Source organism: Toxorhynchites rutilus, chromosome 2, assembly GCF_029784135.1.
Source record: "Toxorhynchites rutilus septentrionalis strain SRP chromosome 2, ASM2978413v1, whole genome shotgun sequence".
Classification (NCBI taxonomy): domain Eukaryota; kingdom Metazoa; phylum Arthropoda; class Insecta; order Diptera; family Culicidae; genus Toxorhynchites; species Toxorhynchites rutilus.
In genome coordinates this window covers 165,980,108-165,992,989 of record NC_073745.1, presented here as the reverse complement: position 1 = coordinate 165,992,989, position 12,882 = coordinate 165,980,108, and positions in this window count along the sequence as shown.

Below are 12,882 nucleotides of genomic sequence, written 5' to 3'. Positions count from 1 at the left end.
TGTTGTATATGGATTTATTGAAATTGAAACACGGGTTGAAATTTGAAACACACACTTGGAGAGTACGTTCGCATGTAAACATACGATGTACAGGCCACTCCTGGGTTCTTAGAACCCATCGCACTTGCAGAATGAACATCACGCCGGATTTCATCACTTGGGACGTATTGTTGTCATCATTGGTCCAAAGATCGTGTGATCGGCTTAACCTTTAGCTTTTTCGAACCGCTACGGTGTGGCTTATGTTTTGAGACTTTCCCACACGACTGGTCTGGTAGTTGCCGAGCCGCACGGTGTGGCTTATGTTTTGAGACTTTCCCACACGACTGGTCTGGTAGTTGCCGAGCCGCACGGTGTGGCTTATGTTTTGAGACTTTCCCACACGACTGGTCTGGTAGTTGCCGAGCCGCACGGTGTGGCTTATGTTTTGAGACTTTCCCACACGACTGGTCTGGTAGTTCCCGAACCGCACGGTGTGGCTTATGTTTTGAGACTTTCCCACACGACTGGTCTGGTAGTTCCCGAACCCACGGTGTGGCTTATGTTTTGAGACTTTCCCACACTACTGGTCTGGTAGTTCCCGAACCGCACGGTGTGGCTTAAGTTTTGAGACTTCCCCACACGTCTGGTCTGGTAGTTTAGTGCGGCGCCGCATACACTGCAAGGTATGGCCCCTACAATAGGATGAAAGTTCGAAGGCCCCGGCCCTTCATCCAAGTAGCAAATACCTTTGATGCAGTAAGGAATGGGAATCCCATCATCGATCCAAAGACCGAGACGATCAACCCTTTCCTTCCATTTCCACCTCACTAGTATGGGGACTCGCCAGGGGGCATCTGTACGTTCATATGCGAACATGCGAAGTACGAGACACCGCACCTAGTCCAACAGATGAGAGGATGGCGTTCATTTTGAGACCTTCTACAACGCCGGGTCTAGTAGTTTCGAGCCGCGCACACACTGCAAGGTATGGCCCCTACAATAGGATGAAAGTTCGAAGGCCCCGGCCCTTCATCCAAGTAGTAAATACCTTTGATGCAGTAAGGAATGGGAATCCCATCATCGATCCAAAGACCGAGATGATCAACCCTTTCTTTCCATTTCCACCTCACTAGTATGGGGACTCGCCAGGGGGCATCTGTACGTTCATATGCGAACATGCGAAGTACGAGACACCGCACCTAGTCCAACAGATGAGAGGATGGCGTTCATTTTGAGACCTTCTATAACGCCAGGTCTAGTAGTTTCGAGCCGCGCACACACTGCAAGGTATGGCCCCTACAATAGGATGAAAGTTCGAAGGCCCCGGCCTTTCATCCAAGTAGTAATACCTTTAGTGCAGTAAGGGAGTGTAAATCCTTTTATCGATCTGAAGACCGAGATGAAAGGGTTTGTTGTATGAATTGAAACATAACGGACTCGCCAGGAGAGCATTTTTAATGGGAACGTACGTTCGCACAACAAAGGTACGAGTACGGCGCCACTCCTAGTCCTCGCAAAACAACCACTGGGTAACGCGTGTCTATGTACCAAGACCCCAACGCGTTCGGTCTTCTGTTCGACAAAGGTCATCATAAGACGTAATAATGATCCTTCCGCAGGTTCACCTACGGAAACCCTGTTACGACTTTTACTTCCTCTAAATAACCAGGCTCGGTCAACTTCAGCGTGTCAAATGCAGCCCTCGAGGAGCCAGCAAATTACTCGCCTCCAAAGGCCTCACCTAATAATTCATCGGTAGTAGCGACGGGCGGTGTGTACAAAGGGCAGGGACGTAATCAACGCTGGCTAGTGACCAGCACTTACTGGGAATTCCAAGTTCATATGGACCGTTTCAGTCCATAATCCCGACTACGTGGGCATTTCAGTGATTTCCCGTTCCTCTCGGAATAGGGTACACGCTGCTGCCCACATTGTAGCGCGCGTGCAGCCCAGAACATCTTAGGGCATCACGGACCTGTTATCGCTCAATCTCACCTTGCTTAACACAAGTTGTTCCATTAAGCAGAAGTCAACCTCGATGAGTTGACGTGTCATCAGGTCATACTACACTGCGCCAGCGAGCGCGCGCGGAAGCCGACCCGAAAGCCAACCCCACACGCACACATCACAACCGGACGACAGCTTCTACGTCTGACTGCTGATAGCGTTCTAGTTAATTGGATTGAGTCACGTTCGTTATCGGAATTAACCAGACAAATCAATCCACGAACTAAGAACGGCCATGCACCACTACCCTTAGTTTTGAGAAAGAGCTATTAATCTGTCTTACCTCAATAAGTTCGGACCTGGTAAGTTTTCCCGTGTTGAGTCAAATTAAGCCGCAGGCTCCACTCCTGGTGGTGCCCTTCCGTCAATTCCTTTAAGTTTCAACTTTGCAACCATACTTCCCCCGGAACCTGATTTTGGTTTCCCGGAAGCCACTGAGAGCACCATACAGTAGCGTCTCCCAATTGCTAATTGGCATAGTTTACGGTTAGAACTAGGGCGGTATCTAATCGCCTTCGATCCTCTAACTTTCGTTCTTGATTAATGAAAGCATCCATGGCAAATGTTTTCGCTTTAGTTAGTCTTACGACGGTCTACGAATTTCACCTCTCGCGCCGTAGTACTAATGCCCCCAACTACTTCTGTTAATCATTACCTCCGGATCCGGTTACAAACCAATGAATATTAGGACCGAGGTGTGTGTGTGTATATCTTGTTTATTAGGCTTTAACATTTGTTCTACAGTAACTAGCTGCTCTGTCATTCGCCTAAGTTTATCTCTTTTACATTATTCCCTATATTCCCTATACTCCTGTTCACCATCACTTTGAGCGGGCGTTTTTTGCTCTGTTCACTCTTTTTCATTTTTTGAGTATTCGTGATATGGTGGGCCTATCTCTAGTCCCTAACTTAGATCATATTAGTCAAATTACAGTCTCTTATGAAATCACACTTTTTATGTTCTCAGTGCTATTTTTCAGAATTATTTGGATGTTGTCTCCTAGTCCATGTTTCCGTCTTTCAGTGTCGTACTTTCTACACTCCACAAGGATATGTTCTACTGTTAAAGCTGTTCCACAAGTTTCGCACGTGGGTCCATCTTGGTGTCTCTGGCTCATGATTGAGCTGTGCGTCATCCAGGTGTAGCCTATCCTGAGCCTAGTAAGCAACTTCTGGTCCCTAGGGTTGTCTGCTTCGGTCCATTTTTCTACGCTGCCTTTAATTTTCCTGAGTTTCTGTTCTCTGCAGTGGAACCAGGTTTTGTTCCATTCGTCCTTAATTGCTTCTTTGATCCACCTGATGGCATCTTCCTTAGGTATGGTTCTGTCTTCAAGTGACTTGGATCGACCTTCGTTGGCTAAAAAGTCCGCTTTCTCGTTGCCTTCAATCCCAGTATGGGAGGGAATCCATGTAAACCTTATACCTTTTTCCCAAGCTGTTGCTTTGGCCTGCTTCAGCCATGGGTGGTCGCAGTTTCCGCTTTCTAGCCCAGCCAAACAGCTTGCCGAGTCCGTGAATATTATTGAACCTTCTCTGGCAGCCTGGGTTGCCTTATGGAGAGCATATGCCTCAGCGGAGAATATGCTACACTGTTTTGGTAGTCTACCGTTTATGCACACGTTTGTGTTGGGGATCGTTATACCATACCCCACATCATTTTTTGTTTTCGAACCATCAGTGTATATTAGGCTTCTTCCTGGGTAATTGTATGTGTACATTTTGAAATTCGTTTTTGCGACGTTATTTGGGCATCCTGCCTTAGTATTGGCTTTTATTGCCCAATCAATAATTGGACATTGGTGTACCCATGTTCTTTGTTTGGTTGATACACTTGTTACGGTTTGAGGTAGATCTTGATCTGTAAGCTGTTTAAAGCTGAAGTTTGCTCTTTCCAATAGAGGGAGGGTTTCCCATTGTTCTGATGTAAGCCTGTCTTTCAGTTGATATGCTTTTGTACAAATGTTTCTAGAGATTTGGTATTTGAGAGGGAGCTCTCCACATTCGGCATAAATTGATAGTACTGGGCTGGTGCAAAAAGCACCTGATGCTATTCTGATTCCTTCGTTGTATACAGATTCTAGAGCTTTAGAAGCTTTATCGCCTGCTCTTGAGTACAGCTCAGCTCCATGTAATATTTTGGCTAATATTGTAGCGTTTACTACCTTTATTAGGGTATGTCTGTTGCTAGGTTTGAACCTTCCTGCTATTATTTTCATTACCCTTATATAACCTTGTGTTGTTCTCTTAACGTTTTCGAAGTGTTGTCTGAAGGTTAATTTTGAATCTATTGTTACTCCCAGTACTTTCATTTTTCTATCTTGGGGGATTATGCATTCTCCCAGATGGAGCGAGGGGGCCTTTCTATGGTGTCGTCTTCTGCATATATGTACTAGTTTTGATTTCTGGGGATTAATCTTGAATCCCCTTTCATCGGCCCAACATTGTATGTGGTTGATCGCTCTTTGAGTTTTCCTTCTATTCCAGCCTGGCGTTTCACCGTAGTTAATAAGTGTAATGTCATCTGCGTATACCACCAGAGACACGTTATTTGGTACCCTTTCGAAGAGGGACTCCATAGCTATTAAAAATAGCGTTGTTGACATGACTGAACCTTGCGGTATGCCGTTTTGTAGGGTTCTAGATGAGCTCAATGCTCCTTTGCAAAACACTTTAATTTTCCTATCGGTCAGGAAGTCTTTAACGAAGCTCAGAATGCGACCGTCAAAACCCCATACTTTCATTTGCTTTAAGATTGGTAGTCTCCACGTCCTATCGAAAGCTTTGGACAGGTCCAGCGAGACCATGTCTAGGTGGGCATTTTGCCTTGTGGCTGTATTAATTATACTCTCGACGTGTGCTAGGTAGGTGGTTGTACTTTTGCCTCTTCTAAAAGCATGTTGTCTTTCGTTTAACAGGTTTCTGTACTCTAGCTCATCAATGAGTCTTCTGTTGACCATTCTTTCTAATGTTTTTCCCACACAACTAAGGAGGGTTATAGGTCTATATCCATCTGGGTTCATGGTGTTGCTACCTACTTTGGGAATGGGTATGATAATACCTTCTTTCCATTTTCTTGGTATTTTGCCGGTATGCCATACTTCGTTAAGTGTTTTTAATAGTATAGCTTTACCCTTAATTGAAAGATTTTGTAGTAGTGGATAGGTTATATTATCTTCACCTGGAGATTTTCCTGTGGCACTGTTCAGTGCCCATAGGAGTTCTTCCATGTCGAAGCTTCTGTTGTAAATTTCATTATTTACACTTATTTTTATATCCACTGTTTTCTCCTCGTTCTCTTTGAAGTTTCTGAAGGAGGTCTCGTAGACCTCATCTGACGATACTTTAGTGAAGTGCTTGGCAAGTTCTTCTGTTATGATGTTATTGTCATCTGTTATTTTTTGGTCAATATTCATTATTATTCTCTCACATTTGTATTCTCCTTTACATGCTCTAACTTTAGCCCACATGCTGGAGCTGCTTGTGTTTGGGGAGATCCCTGCTAGGTATTCCTCCCAGCTCTTTTTTCTTGCCGCCTTTATTATGGTTCTTGCTTTTGCTCTCTCTATTCTGAACTTTTTCGCGTTTTCGCGTGGTATTCAGGTGAGGAAGGGTTGGAGTTCTTCAACTTCCTGAGTGCCTTTTTACGGCTTTTTATGGCTTGGTGTACTTCGCTGGTCCACCATGGGACCTCTCTCTTTGGCTTGTAGCCGGTTGTTTTCCTCATGCTTTTGCTAGCCGCAGTTGTTATGATATCTGTTAGTCCCATGGGGTCTATACTTTCTATACCTGTTAAGGCACGTTCGATTTCACTCTCATATTTGTTCCAGTTAGCTGCTTCTGTTACCCATCTTTTCCTTCTTGTAGGAAGCACTATGGCCAAACAATGTTTTTGTAGTAAAATAGGGAAGTGGTCGCTTCCTCTTGTGTCTTCGTCAGTTCTCCATAAATAGCTGTTGGGCAAATTATGCGAGGCTATCATCAGGTCTATTGCCGATGGTTTACCAGAGGTTGGGTGCATCCTAGTCGAATTACCTTCGTTTAGTATTTTCCATCGATGTTTATCTGTCTCCTCAAGGAGGAGATTGCCTCTTGTATCGTTTTTGTATGATCCCCAATTTTCGTTGTGGGCATTGAAATCGCCCACTATTTGTACGGTTGTGGGAGTTGTCTCGCAATGTGTGTTATTTCTGCAATTATGGCCCTTTCATATTCGATGTTTGTATAGTGTGGCGATATGTATATGTTTGCGATCGTAAGTTTTAGTGGGAGGTGTATAGTTACTGCTACGACTTGCACCTTATCGATCCCACTTACATCTATCCACTTATGGGGTGCGTCGTGGAGTACTCCCAATGCAACCCCGTTTTTGTTTGGGTGACTGTGATCATTGTATATTTTCCAGTCATATTGACCACCTAGTACATTTTGCGGTATTTTGGGTACCATTGTTTCTTGAAGTGCAATGATGGATGGATAGTGTTCGTTTACTAGTAGCTGTAGCTCGTGTAGTCTGCCTCGGAAGCCAAAGATGTTCCATTGTAGTATTAGTGTTTCGTTTGTGAATTTGTGATAGCTCATTATGGAATATTAAAAGTTTCACTATAGCTCCGTTGTGTCACTTTGTGACATTTCGGAATCGGAAAAGTTTCCGTTTTTCTTGTTTTTCCTTGACGGAGGCGAGGAGTCAGAGGATCTTTTCTCTTTCCTCTTTTTTTGTTTTTTGTTCGCTTTGTTATTAGGTTCGCTCGTTCTCATGCCCTCAGGAGCGCTATGGCTGGTTGAAGGTTTTATCAGATCGGCTTCGTTTTGAACAATTTTGTTTATCATGTTGTTCTTCTGCATCTCTGTAATGGTTGATTTCAATTCTTCTATCTGTTGCTTCAGTTCTTGGATCTGGGCCTTAAGAGCGTTATTCTCGTTTATGACCTCATTGTTTACCACCAATCTTTGCTGAACTTGGCTTTTGGCTACATCAGCGTAACTTTTTGTTTGTCTTTGTGTGTTTACGTACGTTCTTTTTGCTTCCCCATATGGTATGTTTCTTGATACTTTAATTTTTAGTATATCGTTCTCTCGTTTGTAAAATGGGCAGTTTCTGTCGCCAGGCCCATGATTCCCTTTACAATTGATGCAATATGGTGGTTCTTCACAAGATGCGTTGATATGGTCTTTCGAGCATTTTTTGCACCTTGCTTCTTCTCTTTGGCATTTCTTCTGTGTATGCCCATATTTGTAGCATTTAAAACATTGCATTGGTTTCGGGAAATAGTGTCTAGTTTTAAGTCTTAGTAGACCACATTTCAGATGCTCCGGAGGCTCTGATCTATTGATCGTAATGATAAAAAGAGGCGTGTTAACCGTTTCTCTCTTTTCGTTTTTCCTAATGATTCTGTGTACGTTTAGCACACCTTGGTCTGCTAGTTCAACTTGTATTTCTTTCGTTTCCATTTCCATCATTTCTTCGCTGTAGACCACACATTTTGAAATGTTCAGGTTCTTGTGGTATTCTACTTTTATCTTTTCTCCGTTTACTAAGCTTTTAAGCATTAGTAGCTTTTCCGCGTTTCTGTTGTTCTCTAGAACAATCAGAAAGCTTGTGTCTCTTTTTATGTACTTTATTTCTAATATGTCTTTTGTTAGTTTTGATAGCGTTTTTGATATCAAGAAGGGGTTTCTTGTTATCTTTCCATCGGTTTTTTCTGCCGTAAGGCCGAGGTAAGTTTTACCTCCTACTCCGCTCATCGTCGATACAGTTTTTTGTTTTGGTTGGTTTTGTTTATTGTTCTCCATGTGATTCCCACGAGTCGCTAGGGAAAGGTGGGGTCCTCCGCGTCAGTGCCCTGCAGTAACACGGTAAGGGCTGCATACTGTGAGGTGCGCCCCGGTGCCCCACAGGCTCCGTTAACGGCTTCTCATTTATATCGCCCCTTCCACCACTCAGCTCTCGGCACGGGTCGCATCACACCTTAACTTTTGGGGCCCGTTTTCCCCCTTCCTTGTCTGCGTACGACCAAAGGTCCCACCGGGGTTGGTTACCCGATCTTTCCTAAGGTTGCTCATACCCCAGCCGGTACCTCGGGGAGGTAAGGATAGGAGTTCCAGGGCGGAAGCTGAAGGGCCAATAATTGGCACTGGATTGCGCTGTACCCTGGCTTTACCAGCCTAGGACCGAGGTGTGTGTGTGTATATCTTGTTTATTAGGCTTTAACATTTGTTCTACAGTAACTAGCTGCTCTGTCATTCGCCTAAGTTTATCTCTTTTACATTATTCCCTATATTCCCTATACTCCTGTTCACCATCACTTTGAGCGGGCGTTTTTTGCTCTGTTCACTCTTTTTCATTTTTTGAGTATTCGTGATATGGTGGGCCTATCTCTAGTCCCTAACTTAGATCATATTAGTCAAATTACAGTCTCTTATGAAATCACACGTTCTTTTTATGTTCTCAGTGCTATTTTTCAGAATTATTTGGATGTTGTCTCCTAGTCCATGTTTCCGTCTTTCAGTGTCGTACTTTCTACACTCCACAAGGATATGTTCTACTGTTAATGCTGTTCCACAAGTTTCGCACGTGGGTCCATCTTGGTGTCTCTGGCTCATGATTGAGCTGTGCGTCATCCAGGTGTGGCCTATCCTGAGCCTAGTAAGCAACTTCTGGTCCCTAGGGTTGTCTGCTTCGGTCCATTTTTCTACGCTGCCTTTAATTTTCCTGAGTTTCTGTTCTCTGCAGTGGAACCAGGTTTTGTTCCATTCGTCCTTTATTGCTTCTTTGATCCACCTGATGGCATCTTCCTTAGGTATGGTTCTGTCTTCAAGTGGCTTGGATCGACCTTCGTTGGCTAAAAAGTCCGCTTTCTCGTTGCCTTCAATCCCAGTATGGGCAGGAATCTTTTTCCCAAGCTGTTGCTTTGGCCTGCTTCAGCCATGGGTGGTCGCAGTTTCCGCTTTCTAGCCCAGCCAGACAGCTTGCCGAGTCCGTGAATATTATTGAACCTTCTCTGGCAGCCTGGGTTGCCTTATGGAGAGCATATGCCTCAGCGGAGAATATGCTACACTGTTTTGGTAGTCTACCGTTTATGCACACGTTTGTGTTGGGGATCATTGTTTCTTGAAGTGCAATGATGGATGGATAGTGTTCGTTTACTAGTAGCTGTAGCTCGTGTAGTCTGCCTCGGAAGCCAAAGATGTTCCATTGTAGTATTAGTGTTTCGTTTGTGAATTTGTGATAGCTCATTATGGAATATTAAAGGTTTCACTATAACTCCGTTGTGTCACTTTGTGACATTTCGGAATCGGAAAAGTTTCCGCTTTTCTTGTTTTTCCTTGACGGAGGCGAGGAGTCAGAGGATCTTTTCTCTTTCCTCTTTTTTTGTTTTTTGTTCGCTTTGTTATTAGGTTCGCTCGTTCTCATGCCCTTAGGAGCGCTATGGCTGGTTGAAGGTTTTATCAGATCGGCTTCGTTTTGAACAATTTTGTTTATCATGTTGTTCTTCTGCATCTCTGTAATGATTGATTTCAATTCTTCTATCTGTTGCTTCAGTTCTTGGATCTGGGCCTTAAGAGCGTTATTCTCGTTTATGACCTCATTGTTTACCACCAATCTTTGCTGAACTTGGCTTTTGGCTACATCAGCGTAACTTTTTGTTTGTCTTTGTGTGTTTACGTACGTTCTTTTTGCTTCCCCATATGGTATGTTTCTTGATACTTTAATTTTTAGTATATCGTTCTCTCGTTTGTAAAATGGGCAGTTTCTGTCGCCAGGCCCATGATTCCCTTTGCAATTGATGCAATATGGTGGTTCTTCACAAGATGCGTTGATATGGTCTTTCGAGCATTTTTTGCACCTTGCTTCTTCTCTTTGGCAATTCTTCTGTGTATGCCCATATTTGTAGCATTTAAAGCATTGCATTGGTTTCGGGAAATAGTGTCTAGTTTTAAGTCTTAGTAGACCACATTTCAGATGTTCCGGAGGCTCTGATCTATTGATCGTAATGATAAGAAGAGGCGTGTTAACCGTTTCTCTCTTTTCGTTTTTCCTAGTGATTCTGTGTACGTTTAGCACACCTTGGTCTGCTAGCTCAACTTGTATCTCTTTCGTTTCCATTTCCATCATTTCTTCGCTGTAGACCACACATTTTGAAATGTTCAGGTTCTTGTGGTATTCTACTTTTATCTTTTCTCCGTTTACTAAGCTTTTAAGCATTAGTAGCTTTTCCGCGTTTCTGTTGTTCTCTAGAACAATCAGAAAGCTTGTGTCTCTTTTTATGTACTTTATTTCTATGATGTCTTTCGTTAGTTTGGATAGCGTTTTTGATATCAAGAAGGGGTTTCTTGTTATCTTTCCATCGGTTTTTTCTGCCGTAAGGCTGAGGTAAGTTTTACCTCCTACTCCGCTCATCGTCGATACAGTTTTTTGTTTTGGTTGGTTTTGTTTATTGTTCTCCATGTGATTCCCACGAGTCGCTAGGGAAAGGTGGGGTCCTCCGCGTCAGTGCCCTGCTGTAACACGGTAAGGGCTGCATACTGTGGGGTGCGCCCCGGTGCCCCACAGGCTCCGTTAACGGCTTCTCATTTATATCGCCCCTTCCACCACTCAGCTCTCGGCACGGGTCGCATCACACCTTAACTTTTGGGGCCCGTTTTCCCCCTTCCTTGTCTGCGTACGACCAAAGGTCCCACCGGGGTTGGTTACCCGATCTTTCCTAAGGTTGCTCATACCCCAGCCGGTACCTCGGGGAGGTAAGGATAGGAGTTCCAGGGCGGAAGCTGAAGGGCCAATAATTGGCACTGGATTGCGCTGTACCCTGGCTTTACCAGCCTAGGACCGAGGTCATATTCCATTATTCCATGCAAGATCATTCTCGGCCGTTGTGTGGCCTGCTTAGAGCGGTTCCCGGAATAAATCGCCACAGAAAACGACTGCAACAGAAACCACCGCTTATAAAATGTGTAGTAGGCTATAAATATTGTGGCGCGGTATTGTATTTCAAAACAAGAATTAACCGGGCAAACGTATCGCCCCAGGCAAACGTAACGCCCCGGGCAGACGTATACCGTCCGACGCTCGCTAGAGCTCGGTCGGACATTGCTAAAGGATCGTATCCTATGTTTCAAACTAACCGGGCAATCAGTGGATCCCAGGTTTGCGTGCGAGACACCGCCGCTTCCGACGGCGGGTCGGCGGTGGACTCGGATTGCGTCATCTTGGCGGCATGGGCCGCCTCGATTCCTTATCCTCGCCAAATGGGGACTTCGTCCCCATTACATTGTCCTCAGAATAAATTTCGAAAAACGAGAACAAGAGAATAAATTTATAATAGAAATGTGAGGCACATGATGTTTTTCCCGCGCCAAATATTTCTAGCCTACTACACTTTTTCTAAGCGGTTGTTTCTGTTGCAGTTGTTTACTGTGGCGATTTATTCCGGTCACCGCTTAGAGCACTCTAATTTATTCAAGGTAATCGCAGCTGGGCAGATGGAAACACCGCACCAGATAAAGGGAACAAAGTGCCACCGTGTATGTGCACCCAGTCTTATAGTCGCAGCAATACCAGTGACCTACTGCCAACATTAGGAGTAGCACCCGTGCTGGACAAGAATGAACTTCGAACGTTTTAACCGCAACAATTTTAATATACGCTAGTGGAGCTGGAATTACCGCGGCTGCTGGCACCAGATTTGCCCTCCACTGGATCCTTGTTGAAGGATTTATGCTCAACTCATTCCAATTATGAGACATCATTCAAGAGTCTCATATTGTTATTTCTCGTCACTACCTCCCCGTGCCGGGATTGGGTAATTTACGCGCCTGCTGCCTTCCTTGGACGTGGTAGCCATTTCTCAGGCTCTCTCTCCGGAATCGAACCCTGATTCCCCGTTACCCGTTGCAACCATGGTAGTCCTCTATACTACCATCAATAGTTGATAGGGCAGATATTTGAAAGATCCGTCGTCGGTGCGAGACCGTACGATCAGCGGAATTATCCAGATTTCAACTCAAGCGTCACGGCCCTGTGAAGAGGGACGATTGGTTTGCCTAATAATTGCACAGGTTCCGCGAGGTCTCTGCATTTTGCATGTATTAGCTCTAGATTTTCCACAGTTATCCAAGTAACTAGTTGTATGATCTTGTAAATTATAGCTGTTATACTGAGCCTTATGCGGTTTCACATTAAATCTGTTTGTTCTTAGACATGCATGGCTTAACCTTTGAGACAAGCGTATATTACTGGTAGGATCAACCAGAATTCACTATCACTATCTACTGATGGATGCGCGGCACGCCGGCCCGCAAACAATTCGATAGGGGTGTACATTAACTTCGCACAACATCACCACAACGTTCATCCTCGGTAAATTCGTTCCTCGTTCGCATACACGATATCCATACAATAGCCAAAAGATTCCCATACAAGTACTAGCACGCATAAAAGCGTGAGAGGGTACTAGCACGCATAAAAGCGTTAATTGTGCACATGTCCACGCTCGCTTATCACGAGGTAGCTGCACCACATTGATGTAAACGACCCAACACACACAGACGAGCGAGCGAGCGCACGCTTTTTTCCCCTACTGCATACCTACAGCATAGGCTGAGGAGGCACAACAAGGGAGAAAAAAAACTCGGAGCGAGAGCGGTAACTACCCGTGTGGTGCTACTAGCTGCACTTATGCGATGCGTCTTACATGGGAGGTATTTCAATGTTCGACACACCGTACTGCACAGGGTTCGCATGGCACACGAGAAAGCCACAATCGCCTTATCCCCCTTCGACGTTCAACGCACGACACGACACCACACACTGGAGTACGTACGTCTCACCCCATAGTGAGGGTAGGGGTTCGACACACGAAACTCACTGAATTCGATACAAGCTCAAAAGGTTTACCC